Below are 21,227 nucleotides of genomic sequence, written 5' to 3'. Positions count from 1 at the left end.
TACGAGGAGAGAAATAGAGATCTTTGATGTGCATGTATAGAATACAGGCAAGTCAAAATTTCACTTGGTGTGGTATAAACAGAAAGTATAAGATCAAATATTAGTACTTAGAAACCCCAAGAAATCAGATTTTTTCTTCATTTTTAAAGACTTAACCCAGAAGATTCATCCCAAAAATGTGAAGAAAAACATATAGATATCAATGTCTTATTACACTTTGACTAATTATGCCTTGAACAACTAGGTGTTTCTTTTGCATATTTAATTTACAGAATCATTTTTCTTTCATTTTGATCTGCTTTAGATGCCTAGAATTTTAAAGTAGAGGCCACTAGAGACTTCAATTTGGAATGTCTTCAGTTTTTATGGGAAATTTGAACCATTCTTCCAAAAATGATTTCATTAGATGTAGGTAACATTTTGATAAACATTTGTAAATTAAGCACCACAGAAAGTAAAGAGCAGCACTCCTGAATCCAAAGAAGGAGAAATGTTAATCAATGCAAAAAGTACATGCAATTTTCTAGCTAAGCTGGGACGAAGTGTAAGTTCCAGGCAGGCAGGGATACTGTCTGTATTGTTCATCACTGTATTTCCAATGCCTAGCACAATATTTGGCACCTTGAAGTGACTCAGTAAATAATATTTATTAGGCAAGTGAACTGTACAACAGATGAATGAATAATCATCCAAATACAAATGAAATATCCCAGGAAACAGAAGATTAATCCATCAGAAGGCATATCAAACTAAATCAATCTGTCCTTTAAGAATATTTTTTTCTGCTCTTAATATTCTTTCACCAGCCACATGGACCATGATTAGTTCTCCTGAATTGTTCTATTCACAAGACAGTAATTTATGATTCACTGTAAATTCATAAATTAACTTGCTGACACAAATTATGTGTTGTGAGCTGACTCAATCAGTTTTGCAAGGGTTTCTCCTTAAATATCTGACCACAGGTAGTTGGCATTTAGCCTAGCAATTAAGATGCCTGTGCCCTACACTGTAGTACCTGTGTTTGAGTCCCGGCTCTCACTCTTGACTCCAGCTTCCTGCTAATATATACCTTAGGAGGCATCAGTGATACTCAAGTAATTGTGTTCCTGTCACTCATATTGGGGAACTGGATTGGGTTCCTGGCTCCCAACTTTGGCCCTGGTGCAACCCTGGGTTTTGAGCCATTTGGGAAATAAACCAGCAGATGAAAGTGTTTTCTCCTGTTCCCTTCTTTCTCTCTCCCCTTGTGCTCTCATCTCCCACCTCAAATAAAGCTATTTTTGAAAGATTTATCCATTTGAAAGGCAGAGTTACAGAGACAGACTGCAAGAGAGACAGAGACAGAGACAGAGGTAGAGAGATTTTCCATCCACTGGTTCACTCCCCCAAATGGCCACAGTGGCCAGAGCTGGGCCAATCTGAAGCCAGGAGCTTCTTCCTTTCTCCCATGTGGGTGCAGGAGCCCAAGCACTTGAGCCATCTTCTGCTATTTTGCCAGGTACATTAGCAGGCAGCTGGATCAGAAGTGGAACAGCTGGGACTTAAACCAATGTCCATATGGAATGCCAGCACCACAGATGGTGGCTTTACCAGCAATGCCACAGCATCGGTCCTAAATAAAACTATTAAAAAAAAGATCAGACCATAAAAGTTCTTATATGCAAAGAAACTGCAATTTCAGACAATAATCTGTGAGGTCTGTGGTGAATGGCCTACTATACATCACCAGCTAAAAAATAGATTTGTGTATTTCTATCTTCGGATACTTTTAGCAGGAAACGTACTTATTCCATGATTTTGAAGCCCTGATACAGCTGGAGAACTGCAGTCATCTCTTATTTCTTCAAATTTCCATATTAAAAGGACTCAATAAGTATATATATTTGATCATCAGTAAGACATATTAAAACATACATTTACTCACTACAACCTTTCCTTGCCATCAACACTGTCCCAAAAAAGAATGCCTTTTCTTCAGATACTCCTTATTCAAATCCATTGTAATTGCATGTAAGCATTTTTTCCTTCATTCACTTAATACATATGATATCCCTGTAGACACTTGGTTAGCTTCTGTACTGTTGTTCAAAATATTAAAGGGAGGAAGATGTTGGTTTGTAAAACTCTGACAAATTCTAGCTAACTGGATTAGTTTGCTAGGACTTCCACAACAAACTACAAGAGAGTTAGTGGTTTATACAATAGAAGTGCATTTGCTTCACCGTTTGGGAAACTGAAAATCCAAGATCAATGTACCAGGAGGGTGTTCTCCCTCCAAAGTCTTCAGTTTGGGCTAGCAGATAGCTACCTTTGCTGCCTGTTCACATGATCCTTTCAGGTGCATGCATCCCTTCTGTGTGTCCAAATTTCCTCCTCTTTCCTCTTCTTAGGAACACCAGTCAGACTGGATTAGGGCCCACCCTGATGAACTCGTTTTAATTTACTCACCTCTTAAAAGACCCTATCTCCAAATACAGTCACATTACACAGTACTCATCCTATGAATTAGGGAGGAGGAACACAATTCAGCCCCGATACTGACTTGGTGTTGTATGAATATTAACCATATTATTGGAGATGTAGGACCACAGAAGTAGTGACAAAGGCACAAAATAGTCAGATCTCCATGAGTGTGTTAGGATAGAGGACAGAAATTAATGAAGGCAGACATGGTGAGATAAATAATTGGTGTTGAAATAACTGATACAAAAAAAGAAACGTGCCTGAAATGCCACAGTGATCCCTGGAGGAACACGAGATCAGATGTGGGTGTGTTTCCCACATAGGAGCTGAGCTACCATGAAGCCAATGGTTTCAGATTTAGCACTACTCAGAGCTCTTTCCAGGACAGCTGATCTGATTTTACATTCACAGTTTTGTATGTTTTTTCTTTAAAAGGGCCTTGAATTCCACAAAACCTAGATCCGCCCCTGATGGCAGATATATGGTCATTTTCAGAGGTAGTGATCTGGGTATTTCTTGAGCTAAATCCTTAAATCTGGGTATTTACTTGGAACAAATCATAGCTCCTATGCTATATAAAGTACTATGCTTAAATAAACAAACCTTCATTGAAAAAGCTGTTACATTCTTGTGAAAGTGCATCTTCAACTAACTTCCAGATCTCAGGTGCTCCAAAATGTCCTACTTATATACACATCTGTGTCTGTGTGCACATCTTTCTCCCTCCTATCCTCTTCTCTCCTCTCTCACATACATACATACACACACACACACACAATTTATTTCTATGTGTGCATTCAGAACTGGGCAACTAAACTCTAAAATTAATTTATAAAGTGAATTCTGTGTATTTAATAACCGCGTTGAAAATATATTGCTTGGAATGCCTTTAATTTCCGTTCCCGAAGAAGCATCCTTCTCTTACCTCTCACTTCTCACGCACTTGAGATTAAATCTCTTCTCTAAACTCCCAGGGAGACCCCATGGCCAAGCCTAGTTAGTGTGATACTTTCTTATTTTAACATTAGCCGCAGAATGATTCTTATACTTTCTCTGGACAAAAAAAAAAAAAAAAAAAAAAAAAGGCACAGGTAAACATCTTAAATGATGCAAAACACTATTATTATTTCCAGAGGTAAATCCAGAGTGAGACTCCATTTCCTACCATTCCTTTTAGAAGAGTGGCTACATTTCATTTTTCAGTTTTACACATAACTCTTCTTGGGAACAGCCTAGCAACTGAAGACATAAAGGAGGTTCTGGGTTGGAAGGCAAAGGAAGTGAGAGGAGATCCGTGAAGCAAGACAGTTCAATTTGCCTAACAAAGCAAAATTCCCGAATTGACTTACTCTTAAAGCACTGTAATCAGCCATGTTTCTGAAAATGCCTGGGTTATATCGAGCCCCACTCACGCTATGGTAATTATCAGCTGCCACCACACAGAAGCGCTGCATTCCCTGCTACTTTTTTTCCCCCCTAGAATGTCAGCTTGTAATCTGAAGGAAAATTACAAACCCAACTTTTTTAGGAATGTTTAAAATAAACTCACAAAAGCACCAAGCCTGTTACAATTACTGTCCTGCTTTACGGGGGAAATATCCCAGGTGGTGTTTTATCTCTGCAGGAGCTATTTCGAAAGTTTGGCCACAATGGAAGGAGCAATAGTGCTTTATATAATAGCAAGCCAGTGCCAGTTTTTGGGAGAAGCTAAAACTACTTTGAGAGACTTTAAGACTTTATTATAGATAAACATAAACTAACAAAGATTATCACCACGGTGCTATGTTAATAAAATAAAATATCACTATTTTTAAAAGTGCAGTTGCAAACATCATTTGTATGATGCTGATAATAATGTGTAGAGGTTTCCTCTAATAGCAACATAAAGCCTGCAACAAGCAGTGTTTTATGTTAATGGAAACATTTCCAATTAAATTGCCAATATAAATCATTTTGACATGCCATCATTGTTTATTTTAACAACTGCTTTTATATCACACACCTTAGAGCCTTTGTATCTGAGCTTGAAAACAAAAAATGAAATATCAGTCAAAACCATAATGGGCAGAACTCTGCAAAAATAAAAAAGGTTTTTATCATAACAAGATGCACAGGAGTTTAAAGTAGGCACCGATTTCAAGAGGATTCTGGCCAGAGTGCTAACAAGGCCAGTAAGTGATGGAAGAGAATCACTGAGTAACCCACAGATTCTCCTGCCTTCATCCTTTTTAATGTAGTCTAGGGTAGTAGATAGAATACTTGAGACACAGAATATTTGGTTGTAATCATGGCTAAGATGACAACCGAGAATAGGCTAGGTGACTTTGAGCAAATACCTAGCCTCAGTTTCCAGAAATGAAGTTTCAAAAGTGTCGCTCCCCGTCTTCATGGGGGAACGACACTAAACCCTGCCTAGGCTTCATATCCGAGTCACGGCACCATTATGTCGCTCCCCCTCTTCATGGAGGAACGACACAGGACTCTGCGCTGTTCTTTCGTCTGCTCGGCCCTCCCCGGGTTTGCTGCTGGTTCTTCCCGGGTTGGCTACTATCCCTTCCACCTCCGTGGAAGGGCAGTTCCCCCTGGCCGCATTCCCCACTTCCGCAGGGGAGCGGCACACCGCCGGCCGGCTCTCTCGGGGGCTGCACGGGTTCCCTTAGATGTTCCCCATAGATGTTCCTGGTGCATGCCGTCTCTCTCCTCCTTTATAGTCCTCCTCCGCCAATCCCAACTCGGCTGCCCACACGCCGAGTACGCTGCTCTCCAATCAGGAGCAAGTCCTACAGTTAATTGGTTGAACTGGAGGCAGCTGTGCGGAAGCTGTTTACTTCTCTCCCAGCGCCATATTGTGGGAGAGCAGATGCATAGAATAAGTCCTAATTCGATTAACTTAGTCTAGTCCGGATTGCTCCCCACAAAAAGTTCTCTTCCAACTCCAACTTTTTGCAACAAGTCCCATAAAAGATGAACTAGGTCACTTCATGAATTCAATGGATTGCAAGACACAATTTCCAGTAATAGCTCCCTCCTAACCTTTAAAAAATACACATCACTCCTGTATTTGTCACCCATTCATATATCCAAAAAGCAGAGAGTGCAAGGCACAGCTGGCTTTGGACCCCGTCTGCCATCCTTCACTAGCTGGGTGACCTTAGACAATGTATTTAACTGCTCAAATTCCTATTTCAGCATTTACAAAAGCAAAATGACTTCTCTACTTTGTAGGCTATGCAAATAATTATAAAATCAACATATTTCTGCCTGCAACCTTGTAGGCACTCATTGGTAGTCTAGATGTATACACATATACATGTATATGTATTTGTGTGGCATGTGCATAATCACACTTTTCACAATTATATATATTCTACCAGCTTTAGGGAACTTTGCTTCCACTTCCAACCAGAAATAGGAGTAAGTAATTCTCATGTGATTAAACCAGAATTGGAAATCTATGTAACTATGGGACCATTTATAGTGGTCTAGTGAGACTGACAATGTAGAATACCAATGTAAAACTATAGATTCTTTATTCATATTTCCACTACCACTAGCAAGAGCTCAGTATGGGTATTTTTGCATCCGGTCAATGCATACCACCTGGGGAGAGCAGTTAGCTTGACAGTTGAAACATGTCCCCAATCAGAGTACCTGAGTTCAGCTCCTGGCTCTAGTTCCTGACTCCTGCTTTATGTTAATACAGACCTTGAGAGGCAGGCGATGGGCTCAAGTAATTAGATTCTTGCCAGCCACGTGAAAGTTCTGGACTGTGTTCTCAAATCCTGGCTTTGGCTCCAGCTTTTGGCATTTGAGGAGTGAACAAGCAGATGAAATTATTCTTTCTCCCTCTCTCCCTTTCTCACCTTCAAAAAATTTTTTTTAAACTTTTATTTAGTAAATATAATTTTCCAAAGTACAGTTTATGGATTACAATGGCTTTTCCCCCCCATAACTTCCCTCCCACCCGCACCCCTCCCATCTCCCGCTCCCTCTCCCATTCCATTCACATCAAGATTCATTTTCAATTATCTTTATATACAGAAGATTGATTTAGTATATATTAAGTAAAGATTTCATCAGTTTGCACCCACACAGAACATGAAGTGTAAAATACTGCTTGAATTTACTGTCTTTAGCAAGGTGGCATGAACTTTACTGGAGGGTATAATCCACCATTCCACAGCTAGTTTGGGTATTTAAAAATGCAATTATGCTATTTCTCTACAACAATTTGGAAGAGTGTAGGTTCAGTACAGCTTTAAATGCATCTACTACAATTTCACCTCATGAATTCACCAAAATTAATCTAGCTAAATAATAAAACCAAAGTATGAAAAATACCTACAGATCTCAAAACATAGGTCCTACTTACAAAGAAAATGTTCTACTTTCAAAGAAAACTTTACTCACTACTGTTGAATTCTTTATTTAGTGCAAAGTTAAGCCTGTGACTATGAAGAAAATTGAATTATTGTTAAATTAAAAGAAAAGTAAGAAAAGAAGGAGGAGGGTGGGTAGAAACCAGGCAGGGAGGGTATGATGGGAAGTATCATTATGGTCTTAAAACTATATATATGAAATATATGAAATTGTTCCCTTTATATAATTTTTTAAAATGTAAGCAAACTTTTCATCTTTTGCTATTCCTCCAGCTTAAATTATTTAATTATCTTATTCTTTAATTTCTTTAATTCACAAAATTCTTCAGAGAAGCCATGTTCATTCCATTCACCAATATTCCTCACAATATTATAATTGGGTTACCCCATACAACTTCCCTGAAATTGTTCTTGTGATGATCAGCACTGACGTCCTGGGGCCAAGTCCACAGCGCTTACCTGCTGTTCTCTTCCAGCTCTCCTAGGGATTTGAAACTGCTGTCCTCTAGACTCCTTGTCCTCATAGGCTACACGAACCCTGCTCCTTCAGGGTTCTTCTGCCTTCCTGCCCTCCCTCTCTTTCTCAGACCTTCTTCCTCCCTGTAGGAAATTTAAGAGGTTCCCAACAGTCTGTACTTGCCCTTGCTCTATGGTCCTCCTAAGGTAATTTTATATATCCCAACAGCTTTAACTATAACCCTATAACCCTGTGCAGGTGATTTCCAAATAACAATCCCTAGCCCTAACCACCCTTTGAGAGCACCCACCTGGATCTCACCATCTTAACTTCAATGAGTCCGAAAGGGGTACATTACCCTGCTCATGAACTTGCTCCTAATGCTGTGTCCTAAGGTTCTTTCAATTTTACAATCATCTTCAGGTTCTCTTATGCTCCGAATCTCTGTATTTATTTACCTTCTCTCAAATCATTTATTTTATGCTAATTCTGCCTCCATAACATTTCTAATATATGTTTCCATCTATCTCTACCCATTGAAAATACACAATTTATGACAAGTATAATATGTCACTTTCCACTCAATTCCAATCGCTTTCCAATCCAGTGCCTCTGACAAAATAATTCTAGATTAATCATCAGAAAACATCACCGGTAGGGTGGTTAGCCTAGTAATTAAGATGCTAAGTCAGCCACACTCCATACTGGAGGACCTGAATTTCATACCTGGCTCCAGCTCTTCAGGACAGCTCCCTGCCAATGTGTACCCTGGAAAGCAGCAGTGGTAACTAAAGTAATTGGATCTTTACCACTTCTATGGGAAACCTGGACCGCGTTTCTCGTTCCTGGCTTTGGCCTGGTCCAGTCCTGACCATTGTGGGCATTTGAGGTGTGAACCAGAAGATATGAACACTCTTTCTCTACCTCTCAAAAAAATTTTTTGAAAAATTTAAATGGAAAACACATCTCTGATAGTTTTTATATGACTGATCAAACATTTTTGGGAGCACCCTATTTTTTATAGGTTAAAAATTAAACCATTGGGGCCGGCGCTGCAGCTCACTAGGCTAATCCTCTGCCTGCAGCACCGGTACCCAGGGTTCCAGTCCCAGTTGGGGCGCCGGATTCTGTCCCAGTTGCTCCTCTTCCAGGCCAGCTCTCTGCTGTGGCCCGGGAAGGCAGTGGAGGATGGCCCAAGTGCTTGGACCCTGCACCCACTTGGGAGACCAGGAAGAAGCACCTGGCTCCTAGATTCAGATCGGCACAGCGTGCCAGCCGTAGTGGCCATTTTGGGGGTGAACCAATGGAAGGAAGACCTTTCACTCTGTCTCTCTCTCTCACTGTCTAACTCTGCCTGTCAAAAAAAAAAATTTAACCATTGGAATAGCTGATATTTGTTGAGTATTTGTTTAGTAGATGCTAGGTAACATGTTAAACACTGTACTTCCATGAACTCACTATCTCATATAGGTGCGAGTTTATAGGTATATGTATGATTATTTTGTTAGTACATAGCTCCTCAATAAATCCAAATAACAAACTTCATGAGGTCAAGGAACTGAAATACAGGAACTCAATAACTACCTACTGAATGAATGAATGAAGACTTCCTTTATCATCACCACTGAAAGTGTTCATTTTCCCTCTGAAATTACATAGTAATACTTTATGTTCCTAGTATATTCTATTATATTTATGTTCTCTAGTATATTCTATTATATTTATGATGCCTGTGTTAAATTTGGGAGGTGACTACAAAGGTGTTCTGGCATGATCACTTCTATTCCTGTCAAAGATCTACATTAAAATGCCAGGATTAATATTTTATCAAATCTTCCTGACTGAGCAAGATTTTCCATTCCCTATCACCTCTCTTGTTCACATCTCTTACATGCTAGCCCTCTTCTTCAATGAAACTGAATAGACAGGTGTTCCCCTTCCACAACATCTAAGGGAATTTGTTTAACAATCTTTATTCAGCACTTACTCAATGAAAGAAAACAGATCTCAAAAATACAAAGGTGAATTGAACATAGACCTTGATTTCAGTTAAGCACATGTTTATCTTCTCCACTGATCCACAAGTCCACTTTACATAATTTATATAAAGTCCACATGTGGATCAGTGGAGAAGCTAAAACATGCGCTTTAACTGACTTAATTCCAAGAAGAAAAATACAAATGGCATAAGAAATGTCTGGCTAAACTGCAAAAGCAGTTCCAGGTAGGGATACATTAATTTCAGCTGTGAGGATCCCAAAAGGCTTCACGGATAAACTTATTTGCTATGCTTTTTCAAACATGAGTAGAATTTAGGTGTTCAGAGACAAGAGAAATCATGTACTTGTATTCCAAGAGGAATTTCACAAAAATGTAGAAGTCTGAAAAGTCATAGGCAGTGTACAAAGAGCATTAGGTGACAGAATTTAATTATATTTATTAATTATATCATGACCATTACTTTCCTTCTGAAATATGCAAACATACTGATGTTCTATTCCCATGTTGAAAAGGAGAACATTATTATTTTTATAGAATTCATTTGGTTGTTAGGTTATTATCTTGGTGAAATGACACATCTGCTATGATAATACCACTTTCCAAATAGTTATCACTGACTATATTTTTTATTTTCTGCAAGTCCATCCTTTCTGTCACAGAATAAGGCCAGAGATTTGGAAGTTTCAGATTTTATTGAGCCACAAGAGGACTGATTTTGCATAAATATTTAAATCTTAGATACAAATCCATAATTCTGGGCATTGTAGACAACTGAGGTAATTGGAATCTAAGTCAATTTTTAGTCCAAATCTTGTTTTTAAAATAGTCTACGTAAACTTGACTTTGGGGCTAAACATCTCTGGGTTGATATTTTGTCTTGTTTTCCCTATTGGGTGAGTTGTTATTTTAGTTGATTTTGGTTTAGGCTTTTTCCCCTTGGATGTGTGCTATAAATCAGGCCGTGGCAGTTTGCATTCCAATGATGCCTTATCTTGGCTGTACAACTGTTATCTCATCTAAATCCCACAGCTGTGTCACTTCTTAACAACCACCATCCTTGCAAGACAGCTGTTGCTCTTAATTGGCAGGAATAGAACAGATGAGCATTAAGAAACTAGTCCAGATGATATGCTACACAACGAATTTACTTTTTCTCCCCTAAACTACTTGAAACTAGAAGAGGCAGGGCAGGAGGTTCCATTAGAAATACGTTGAGTCCCACTTGGTCTCCCACGCAGAACTATACAACTGAAACTACACAATGCCAAACTTCCTTTTAGCAAGTCCAATCGAGAGTCTCACCCAAAAAAAAACACTAGAAAGCAATAGGAAATCTTTCCCAAAGTTTTTTGATGAGCTGAAAAAGGGGAATTCTGTCATAAATCAGGGAAGCTTCTTAAAATCTTACTTTTTTCCACCTCACCTTTCATAGCACACAGATTACAGCAGCTAACCCAATATATTCTGATTTGCTACTCAAGACATGATCCATGAACTACCAGCATTGGTATCACCTGGGAACTTGTTAGAAACACTTTCAGGCCCCACTTCATAACTATTAAGTCAGAACTTGTATATTAACAAGATCCCTAGGTAATACATATGATTTATTTGAACTTAATTTAAAACACCACTTTTGTCTACTTATTCTCATGCTTTAAAGTACTATACATAGGAATCACCTGAAACAATGGTACAGTGAACACTACCCCTTCAGTTTCTGAGTCACTCAGATATTTGGATACCAACCTAATTTGATACCAAGAACTTCAGATGATCTAAGAAGCACACTTTGATATTTTATTTTCTTTTTTAAAAATACTTATCTATTTACGTGAAAGAGTCACAGAGAGAGAAGAAGAGACACAGAGAGATCTTCCATATGTTGGTTCACTCCTCAAATGGCCGCAAAAGCAGGGACTAGGCCAGGCCAAAGCCAGGCGCAAGGAACTTCCTCAAGGTCTCCCAAATGGATGGCAGGGATCCAAATACTTGGGCCATCTCCCTCTGCTCTTCGCAGGCCATTAGCAAGGAGCTAGGATCAGAGGTGGAGCAGCCAGGACTCCAACTGGCACCCATATGGGAAGCTAGCATTGCGGGCAGCAGTTTTACCCACTATCCCATGATACCACTGCCATCCCACACACTTTGATCTTAATCCACAGAAACCAAAAATCTCTTTAATCCATTCTACACTGTTTTTCATTCAATCTTCTTTTCTTTCATTTTTTTCCCTTTGTTTAAGATTTATCTATTTGAAAGACAGACACAGAGAGACACAGAGAGGTATCTTCCACCCACAGGTTCACTGCCCAAAAGGCTGCAATGGCCAGGGCTGAGCAAGGGTGAAGTTAAGAGCCATGAACTGCATCCACACTTCCCTCAGGGATGGCAGGGACCCAAGTACTTGGGCCAGCTTATGCTGCTTTTCCAGCTACATTAGCAGGGAGCTGGATGAGAGGCAGAGCAGCCAGGATTCAAACCAGCACTCCAATATTGTATGCTAGTGTTACAAGCAACAGCTTAACCCGCTGCACCATAAGGCCAGACCCATTTTTTCTCTACATTTTTAAAGGATTTATTTATTTATTTGAAAGTCAGAGTTACACAGAGAGAGGAGAGGCAGAGCGAAAGAGAGAGAGAGAGAGAGAAGTCTTCCATCCAGTGGTTCACTCCCCAATTGGCCACAACAGCTGGAGCTGTGCTGATCCGAAGCCAGGAGTCAGGAGCTCCTTCCAGGTCTCCTACGTGGATGCAGGGGCCCAAGGACTTGGGCCATCTTCCCCTACTTTCCCAGGCCATAGCAGAGAGCTGGATTGGAAGTGGAGCAGCCAGGTCTTATACCAGTGCCCATATGGGATGCCAGAGCTTCAGGCCAGGGCATTAACCTGCTACGTCACAGCTCCAGCCCCTCTCTACATTTTTTAATGTGATTCAGTCTAGCACATCAGAATTTGTGTGTGTGTGCTTTACAATTGTTCCCTAATCTTCCAATAACAACTCTTAATCCTCAAATTCTTTTTAGGTGACTCTATTGCTTAAAACTCATAGAAGTACACAATCCAAAGAAAAACCTGTGGCTAATCTCTCAGAGAAGAATAGAATAATTTATTTGTTCTGGTCTCCTCCCATGATAGCTATTCATGTAGCATAGCTGGTAAATCTGCTGCCGGCATCCCATATGGGTGCCAATTCAATCCCAGCTGCTCCACTTCCTATCCAGCTCTCTGCTATGGCCTGGGAAAGTAGTCCTTGGGTGTCGCTCCCCGTCTTCGTGGGGGAACGACACTAAACCCTGCCTAGGCTTCGTATCCGAGTCACGGCACCATTATGTCGCTCCCCCTCTTCGTGGAGGAACGACACAAGACCCTGCGCTGTTCTTTCGTCTGCTCGGCCCTCCCCGGGTTTGCTGCTGGTTCTTCCCGGGTTGGCTACTATCCCTTCCACCTCCGTGGAAGGGCAGTTCCCCCTGGCCGCATTCCCCACTTCCGCAGGGGAGCGGCACACCGCCGGCCGGCTCTTCTCGGGGGCTGCACGGGTGTTCCTTCAGCTAGATGTTCCCCATAGATGTTCCCGGTGCATGCCGTTTCTCTCCTCCTTTATAGTCCTTCTCTGCCAATCCCAACTCGGCTGCCCACACGCCGAGTACGCTGCTCTCCAATCAGGAGCAAGTCCTACAGTTAATTGGTTGAACTGGAGGCAGCTGTGCGGAAGCTGTTTACTTCTCTCCCAGCGCCATATTGTGGGAGAGCAGATGCATAGAATAAGTCTTAATTCGAGTAACTTAGTCTAGTCCGGATTGCTCCCCACAGATCCCCTTTTCTTTTTATTTTTTAGCGTTGATACGCGCCTGTCTTCGGTGTCCCGCGGCACACACTAGAGTTGCCACAGGCTCTTACAAGTCCTATCCATCAGGCAAACCGAATCCGGGTCCTCTCTTCGCCATGTTGTGAGGAGGTTTTTAGGCGCTGATGCGTGCCTGTGTTCGGTGCCCTGCAGCGCATACTCTGCTCTGCTAGAACTGCCTGCAGGTGTTTACAAAACCTATCAGGCAAACCGAATCCAAGCCTTCTCATTGCCGTATTGTGGGGGAGACTTATTAGTGTTGGTTTGTGCCTATCTTCGGTGACCTGCAGCTCATACTCTGGTCGAGCTTTGCTGGCGCTTACCGCCTTAAATCAGGCAGACCGAATCCAAGCCTCCTAATTGGCATGTTGAGGGGAGGCCTTATTTTTCTCTATTTCTCTATCTCCGGGCATTTCTATTTCTCCCATTTTACTTCTGTCTGCCAACATTCCTATTTCTCTTTTACTTCTAAACTTCTGTTTCTCTTATCCCCGCAGCTTTCCGGCACCTCGCCCCGCCGGCGGGTTCCCGGCTCTGCGCCGCTTCAGCCCGCGCGCCTCTCTCATCTGCGCAGCTTCCCGGCTTTGCGCGGCTCGGCTTTGCGCGCTCCGCGGTCTCCACGCTTAACCCTTTCGCGTCTGAACCACGGCCTACGCCAGCGTTCCCTATCTATTCACGCCCCGTGCTCTCTCTGCACGCGGCGGCTTCCGCGAGTAACACAGCGTAGCTTGCGTCTCCGCCACTAGGATTCAATCTAAGTTCCCCAGGCTAGCCTGGCGAATTCAACCCAGCGTACGTCTCCGCCCCACGGTTTGGCTTCCCGTCCTTTGCTCCCCGGGCTAATCAGACGGATCCCAACCTGGCTTGCGTCTCAGCTTCTGGTTTCAACTTTTCGCCTCCTATTCCCGGGCTAACTTGAGAACCCCAAAGTGGCTTTCGTCTCCGCCTCGGCCTGCCCCCTGCGGCTTCAATTTCCCTAACATTTTTCTCTACCCGGTATGTTTCCCCAAACTTTCCTCCAACGATATTCCTCCCTCATTTCTCCTGGCCTCTCCCCACAGTCCGCGTCCGAGTCTGTTTGTTCTAGCTTTCACTTTCGCTTTCGACCTTAGAGATTTCTCCCAGCTTCCCCCCGTAGTCCGTATCCGAGTCTATGCCTAGGCTTTCAATAGCTTCTTCCGGCTCCTTTTTCGTCCGGCTTTTCCCTAGGCTGTTTGCTAATCTCTCTCTCCGGTAATTTCCCAGTTCTTCCCGTTTCTTCCCTCCTAAGTTTCCTATCCGTCCTAGGTTTCCTATCCGAGTTAGGTTTCCTATCCGAGTCACGGCACCATTATGTCGCTCCCCGTCTTCGTGGGGGAACGACACTAAACCCTGCCTAGGCTTCGTATCCGAGTCACGGCACCATTATGTCGCTCCCCCTCTTCGTGGAGGAACGACACAAGACCCTGCGCTGTTCTTTCGTCTGCTCGGCCCTCCCCGGGTTTGCTGCTGGTTCTTCCCGGGCTGGCTACTATCCCTTCCACCTCCGTGGAAGGGCAGTTCCCCCTGGCCGCATTCCCCACTTCCGCAGGGGAGCGGCACACCGCCGGCCGGCTCTTCTCGGGGGCTGCACGGGTGTTCCTTCAGCTAGATGTTCCCCATAGATGTTCCCGGTGCATGCCGTTTCTCTCCTCCTTTATAGTCCTTCTCTGCCAATCCCAACTCGGCTGCCCACACGCCGAGTACGCTGCTCTCCAATCAGGAGCAAGTCCTACAGTTAATTGGTTGAACTGGAGGCAGCTGTGCGGAAGCTGTTTACTTCTCTCCCAGCGCCATATTGTGGGAGAGCAGATGCATAGAATAAGTCTTAATTCGAGTAACTTAGTCTAGTCCGGATTGCTCCCCACACTTGGGTCCCTTCAGCCACTTGAGAGACCCAGAAGAAGCTCCTGGCTCCCAGCTTTGGATCAGCGCAGATCCGGCTGTTACAACCATTTGGGGAATGAACCAGCTGATGGAAGAACTCACTCTCTCTCTGTCTCTCTCTGTCTCTCTCTACCACCCCCCCCCGCCACTCTGTAACTCTGCCTTTCAAAAAAATAAATAAGTCTTTAAAAAAAAGTCAACTCAAGGTTAAGCAAGTATATGACACAAAGAAAAATAGGGATGTGGAGAATGATGATGAAAACACATACATGACAATGCAAAATATACATATATGCAAGGAGACAATGTGATTTCAAAGATGCAGCACTAGACCTGGAGTAATGGGATGCAAATTCAAGCTCTTTGTCCAATATTCATAAGCACTGTGCCCTTAAGTATCAGTGTATAATAACACCTAATTACTTCATGTTTTGTCTACAAAATACAAAGAATAACTATGCTACCTGCTACACAACCTATTAATGAAATCAAATCCTAAAAGAAATATTAATTGCATAAAATGTTGCTGAATGAATTAGGCTGGTTCTATAGAGACAAAGGAATGAATAAGTTATAGTCCTACTTTCAAGGAGCCAACACTGTAGCAATAGCTACAGATACACAGACAAGAAGCTGTAGAGTTGAATTAATGAATGTCCCAATATAAAAATACAAGGAGTATGGCAAAAGAATCCTAAAGAATAAACTATTTTTTAAAAAGGGAGATGAGGTGGGTGTTTCACACAGTGGTTAAGACACCACTTGGGGGCAGGCACTGAGGCTGAATAGGCTAATCCTCTGCCTAGCGGCACTTGCACACCAGGTTCTAGTCCCGGTCGGGGCGCTGGATTCTGTCCCGGTTGCCCCTCTTCCAGGCCAGCTCTCTGCTGTGGCCCGGGAGTGCAGTGGAGGATGGCCCAAGTCCTTGGGCCCTGCACCCCATGGGAGACCAGGATAAGCACCTGGCTCCTGCCTTCGGATCAGCGCGGTGCGCTGGCCGCAGCGCACCAGCCGCGGCGGCCATTGGAGGGTGAACCAAAGGCAAAGGAAGACCTTTCTCTCTGTCTCTCTCTCTCACTGTCCACTCTGCCTGTAAAAAAAAAAAAAAAAAAAAAAAAACACCACTTGGATGCCCACATCCCAGGTAGGAGTCCCTGGGTCCAAGTCGTGGCTCCACCTCCACCTCCACCTCCACCTCCACCTCCAGGGTGCTGATGTGCACCCTGGGAGGCAGCAGTTATGGCTCAAGTTCTTGGGTCCACTACCCACATGTGAAACTGAGATTGAGTTGTAGATTCTTCATTCCAGCCTGGCCCAGCCCACCCTGTGGCAGGCATTTGGGGAGTGAACCAGGGGATTGTCTATGTGTCTCTTTCAAATCAAATGAAAATAAATAATTTTTAAATAAATAAAACAATTGGGGAGGCAGTACCTATCATGAATTTTCAAGCTGTCTTCCAGCTATTATGCTAATATTCCCTGTGCCATTCTAATATAGGGGTAAATTCTAGTCAAATAATGGTAAGTGATGATTCAATAATAATATTTATAATTAGTCCACTAAAAATTTTCTAGTGTTGGTTGGGTAAATGGGAATGGAAAGCAAGCACTGCAGTTTGATGAGGAACATATAAGACAAATTCAGAGCATGGCTGGGAAATATTTTCCCATTCCACACAGCACCTGCACTCAGAGATGTTGAAATCATTGAATATTTAGCATTCAGTCAGGCTTCATTCCAAAGTAAGAAAATGCTAAACCTCCCATTAAAATGTATACTCATTAAAAGCAAAGGGAAAGTTTGTTTTATACACTGCTGCATATGTTACCTGGTACATCAATGGAGCTTAATAGCATTTTTTGAGTGAATGAATGAAAGAACAAGTAAGATCTGTATGAGGCTAATGACTGGCCAGTTACACATGCATAAATATTTGGCTTTATATGTAAATAGTATATTTAACTCACTAAATAACATTCTAAGTTTAAAATATAGAGTAACTTCTACAAACTATGAACATCTCCAAATAATATTTTTTACTTAAAACAATGAATCCTTACCCAACTATTTTTCAAGTACTAGTTATTATCAAAGGTAAAGGCATCCAGAAAAGCATTTGTTTATCTAACTATGGACTGCCTTCATATGTATCTCATCTCACTTCTTCTCAGAAGTACAGGTCTTACATGGAGTTAAATAACATTTCAAAGGTGAATTTCTCTGACTTTTCATCTTCACACATTTCAACAAGTAATAGTTTTTCTAACTTTTCATATATTACACTATGTGACTTCCATAGTCATTTCTCATCTACAGAACAAAGGTGCTGGGCAAGATGATGCTAGCAGCCTCTCTAATGCCAATACTCTATGTATCCTGGAGCTCCCTCTACTCTGAAGAAAGTATCTTATTAAAAGGTTTTGGAGAACAAATTGGTTAAGAAAGCACTGAGTAATTCTGCAATTATTGTCTTTTTATACTCCATTTAATATAACTACTTTATTTTTGGAAATAAGAAACTACAAAATGGTCTTTCTGTAAATGAGAAGGCAATGTATAACTACTGGGGGGGGTCACTGCTTATAATGACATAGATGAAATACAGGTGAGCGTGATACCGCACTGATAATTAGTACATAGATGTTCCAGATCACCCACTGCTAACAAGACATTTCTCTTTGGATCACAGTTGAAAAGATACTTTATTTCATATTGCTTCTCACTGTTTGGCTATTCCCAGAAGTCCAAAGATATATGTGTAAAGAAATAGTCATAAAATGCAGTTATTATTTCTTCTTTTTAGAAACAGCCTTAACCCAGAAATCTTGTCCCAGGAGATTTTCAGAGAAAATTCAAATAATCACAACATTCCCCACCACACACCCACACACATGCACCCACACTCCAAAATAACTAACAAAAATATTTCTAAAATCTTCCACAGGAACTCAGTATATAACAATAACAACAACAACAAATCTTTAGAGACAAGGGAGTAGGCCCCAGTGTTCAGTAGAGCTCTTGGATCAGAAGCTGCAAGGATGGAAAATGGCAGATTACCTGTAAAGATGGCCACCAACAACTCCTTCCATTTCTTCTCAGCTGATTTCCCCTTGAATCTGGGCTAGCAGTGAGACCGGTCTGAACAACAAGCAAAACAGTGATTAGGACTCTAAAAGGCCTGATGGCTTCCAGTTTCACCCTCCTGAGCCACTACGTGAGCTGTCAGTTGCCCTGCCAGCAAAAGAGGCCATCTGCAGACAGGCCTTCAGTGCTGTGAGGATAAAAGCGCTCTTAGACCTCAGACTTTTCCATACCAGCTGAGGCCACCCCAGATCTTCCAGACTAATCAGAGCTGCCCAAACCAACTCACATGTAGCCAAAGAACTACCCCTACCAAATAGCAGACTCATGCGCAATAACTGAAATAACCAACTCCTAAAACAAAGAATAGAAAGATAAATCAGTAGAAAAGTAAACCAGAGAATATTTCCATTCTTCATTGAGTGACGCACATATTCAACGAGCGTATCCCAATCCTTGGGCTATTTGCCACGAATGGAGGACTGGATAGAATTCCTGCCCTAACAGAGCTCACCATTCCACTGCAGCGATGCTCACATAAACAAAGCACCCACAAGGACTAGGACAGAAGCTGTGACAGAGCCACTCACAGGGCTCTTTAGGAAGATGTAGACCCAACAAGAAACGATGCACCTGGAATTGGTCTGGGGCATGGCCCAGGGAAACATCAAAGAGATGGTGACATTTTAAATGTTCTTTGAAAGCTGAGTAGGAATTTCCAAGCTACCATGTATAACTGAGAACAAAGAACATTCCAGAGAATGAGATTCATTGGTGCAGGAAATGCAAGCCCTTTCTTAGAGCCCCAGCTACGCACACAGAGTCTGTGAGTATCACCTGCTAAGAGTTTTGTCGTCCTTCTAAGGTTGGACAGGAGAAGGTGTAGTCTTCTTGGTAGTTAAAGTATGTTGTTTGCCCAATTTCTCCCTGTCTCCAACTCTGTAGCCTATACAGAGGCAGAGAAAAAGAAATTCATGTGACAAATACACTGTTAAAAACATAAAAACATGCATGTTCTCTCTCATCTTGCTGTAGACAATTGCTAAATAAAGAAGGTTTCTTTATCTCTGCTCAAAAGCAAATTTCGGGGCTCTTAATTAGAGATACAGAAGCATTTTGCTATTTATTTTGAAAGGAAAAAGGGGAAATTTTTTTCTGCTGACATTTGTGATTTTACAGGTCAGATATGACCACCGCGTAGCTGGACTGGGCCACAGTGTGAGACGCGGGCTCGGGCTCCCGCTGTCCGCACACCCAAACCGCGCCCACCACCTTGCTGCAAGCCTTCTTGCCCGCCACGCCACGGACACGCTGCACGTCTACACGGGACACCTGAACCACAACGTCTGGGAGCAGGACATACTGCGCCTTTCCAGTGGCTCTGGCCCACTCCTCGAAGTAGACCTCAACTACAGCGGCACGGCTTCCTGGAGTTCGAGGACTCCCGCCAGGGCGACGACGCCTCGCGACGACGTGCCGCGATCCCGACCGCTACAGCTACGGAAGCCGCAGTGGCAGTCGAGGGTACAGCAGTCCGAGAACCTCTGGCAGAGACAAACGTGGACCACCTCTTCTTACAGAGTACAGGCTAACTGCAGAAAATCTTTCTAGGCGGTGCAGCTGGCAAGATTTAAAGGATTGTTTGCGCCAAGCAGGTCAAGTAACCTATCCGGATGCTCTCCAAGAACACACGACTGAGAGAGCAATTGAATTTCTCTCCTACTCGGACATGAAGTGTGCTGTGGACAAACTGGATGGTACAGAATTAAATGACAGAAATATTAGGCTTATTGAAGATAAGCTGTGAACAACCATAGGCACTCTTACTCAGGAAGCAGATCTAGGTCACGTTCTAGAAGTAGGACTCGCAGGAGCAGTCGCAGAGTGTTTCTAAAGTCCCTCCCGATCCAGGTCACGGAGCAAAGGTCAGTCTCGTCTCCCATCAAAAGGCAGGAAATCTAAATCAAAGAGCAAATCAAAATCCAAGTCTGAACAAGGTTCTCGTTCACATTCTAGAAGCAGATCTAAGAGATTTCTATGAGAAATCCCGAAGCAGGTCTTGGTCTCAATCTCGGGCCCCCAAAGAAAATGGAAAAAGTGACATAAAGTCAAAATCCTGATCACGGAGCCAGTCTCATTCCAATTCACCCCTTCCTATTCCACCCTCAGAGGCTCCTTCTGTGTCCCCTACATCAAAAAGAGCTACTTCAAGGTCCCGTTCTACATCTCGTTCGATGTCAAGGTACAGGTCAAATTCCAGAAAATAACTCCGAACTCTCCGTTCTTTGCACGCTATTACAGAACTCTTTCCTACTTGCTACGAACTTAGGGAGTTATTCTCCTCTGTACTTGTCCTGTGCAACAAGAGGAAACTCCTGAAAACAGGGGCGCACAGAAATCTGATTTGTGGCCAAATCTGATAAAAAAGATGAGGTTCTAAAAGAGTGGCATGAAATCAAAGAGCCTCGCCCTTCATTGTAGAATTAAGATCACTGATTTTATAGCTTTTGAGCTAAAATAACTTTTGTATTGGTTAAGCTCAATTAGATCCTTTTCTAGGTATTTCAGCAGGATCTGCTGCAAAAAAAAAAGGTCAGACTATGAAACAATTTTTATTAAAGTAGATAAGCTGGTTTATATCTTCTATGCAGTAATAATAAGCTGGCAGATGAAGAAAACTAGAACTGGGTAAAAATAGTTGGTTTCATAAGTTGTCAGAATGTTTACAGACATTTATTTCTACTTTGTATTAATTCTTTCTGGATTTGCAACTGCAGAGTTCAAATGTTTGAGGGCATCTGCAATCCAGAAGAAGCTACTAGAAAACTTGGACACCAAAAATAAAACTTCGAGAATGAGTACTTTTTTTTCCGTCTTTCACTGATGCTTTAATTCATTACTTCACAGCATCTTCAAAACCCCTTCTGGATTATATATTAACACCCCCACCTTACAGATGAAGAAAATGAAGCTAATAAAGATGACTATATACTGCAAAAAGTTTGTGGCATATGGAATTAAAAGATAAGTTTATTCTAGTTAAAAAAAAAAGCTTGAAATCCATACATATAAAGGGTCTTCAAAAGTT

General features: G+C 42.2%; 1 pseudogene; it reads left to right on the top strand.

Moving 5' to 3' along the window:
• LOC100343298 (serine/arginine-rich splicing factor 6 pseudogene) overlaps positions 1-20,672 on the top strand; it is a 41,923-nt pseudogene extending 21,251 nt beyond the window's left edge.
• The last annotated feature ends 555 nt before the right edge of the window (positions 20,673-21,227 follow it).

This window comes from Oryctolagus cuniculus, chromosome 11, assembly GCF_964237555.1.
Source record: "Oryctolagus cuniculus chromosome 11, mOryCun1.1, whole genome shotgun sequence".
NCBI lineage: Eukaryota > Metazoa > Chordata > Mammalia > Lagomorpha > Leporidae > Oryctolagus > Oryctolagus cuniculus.
This window is presented reverse-complemented; position numbering and strand designations above follow the sequence as displayed.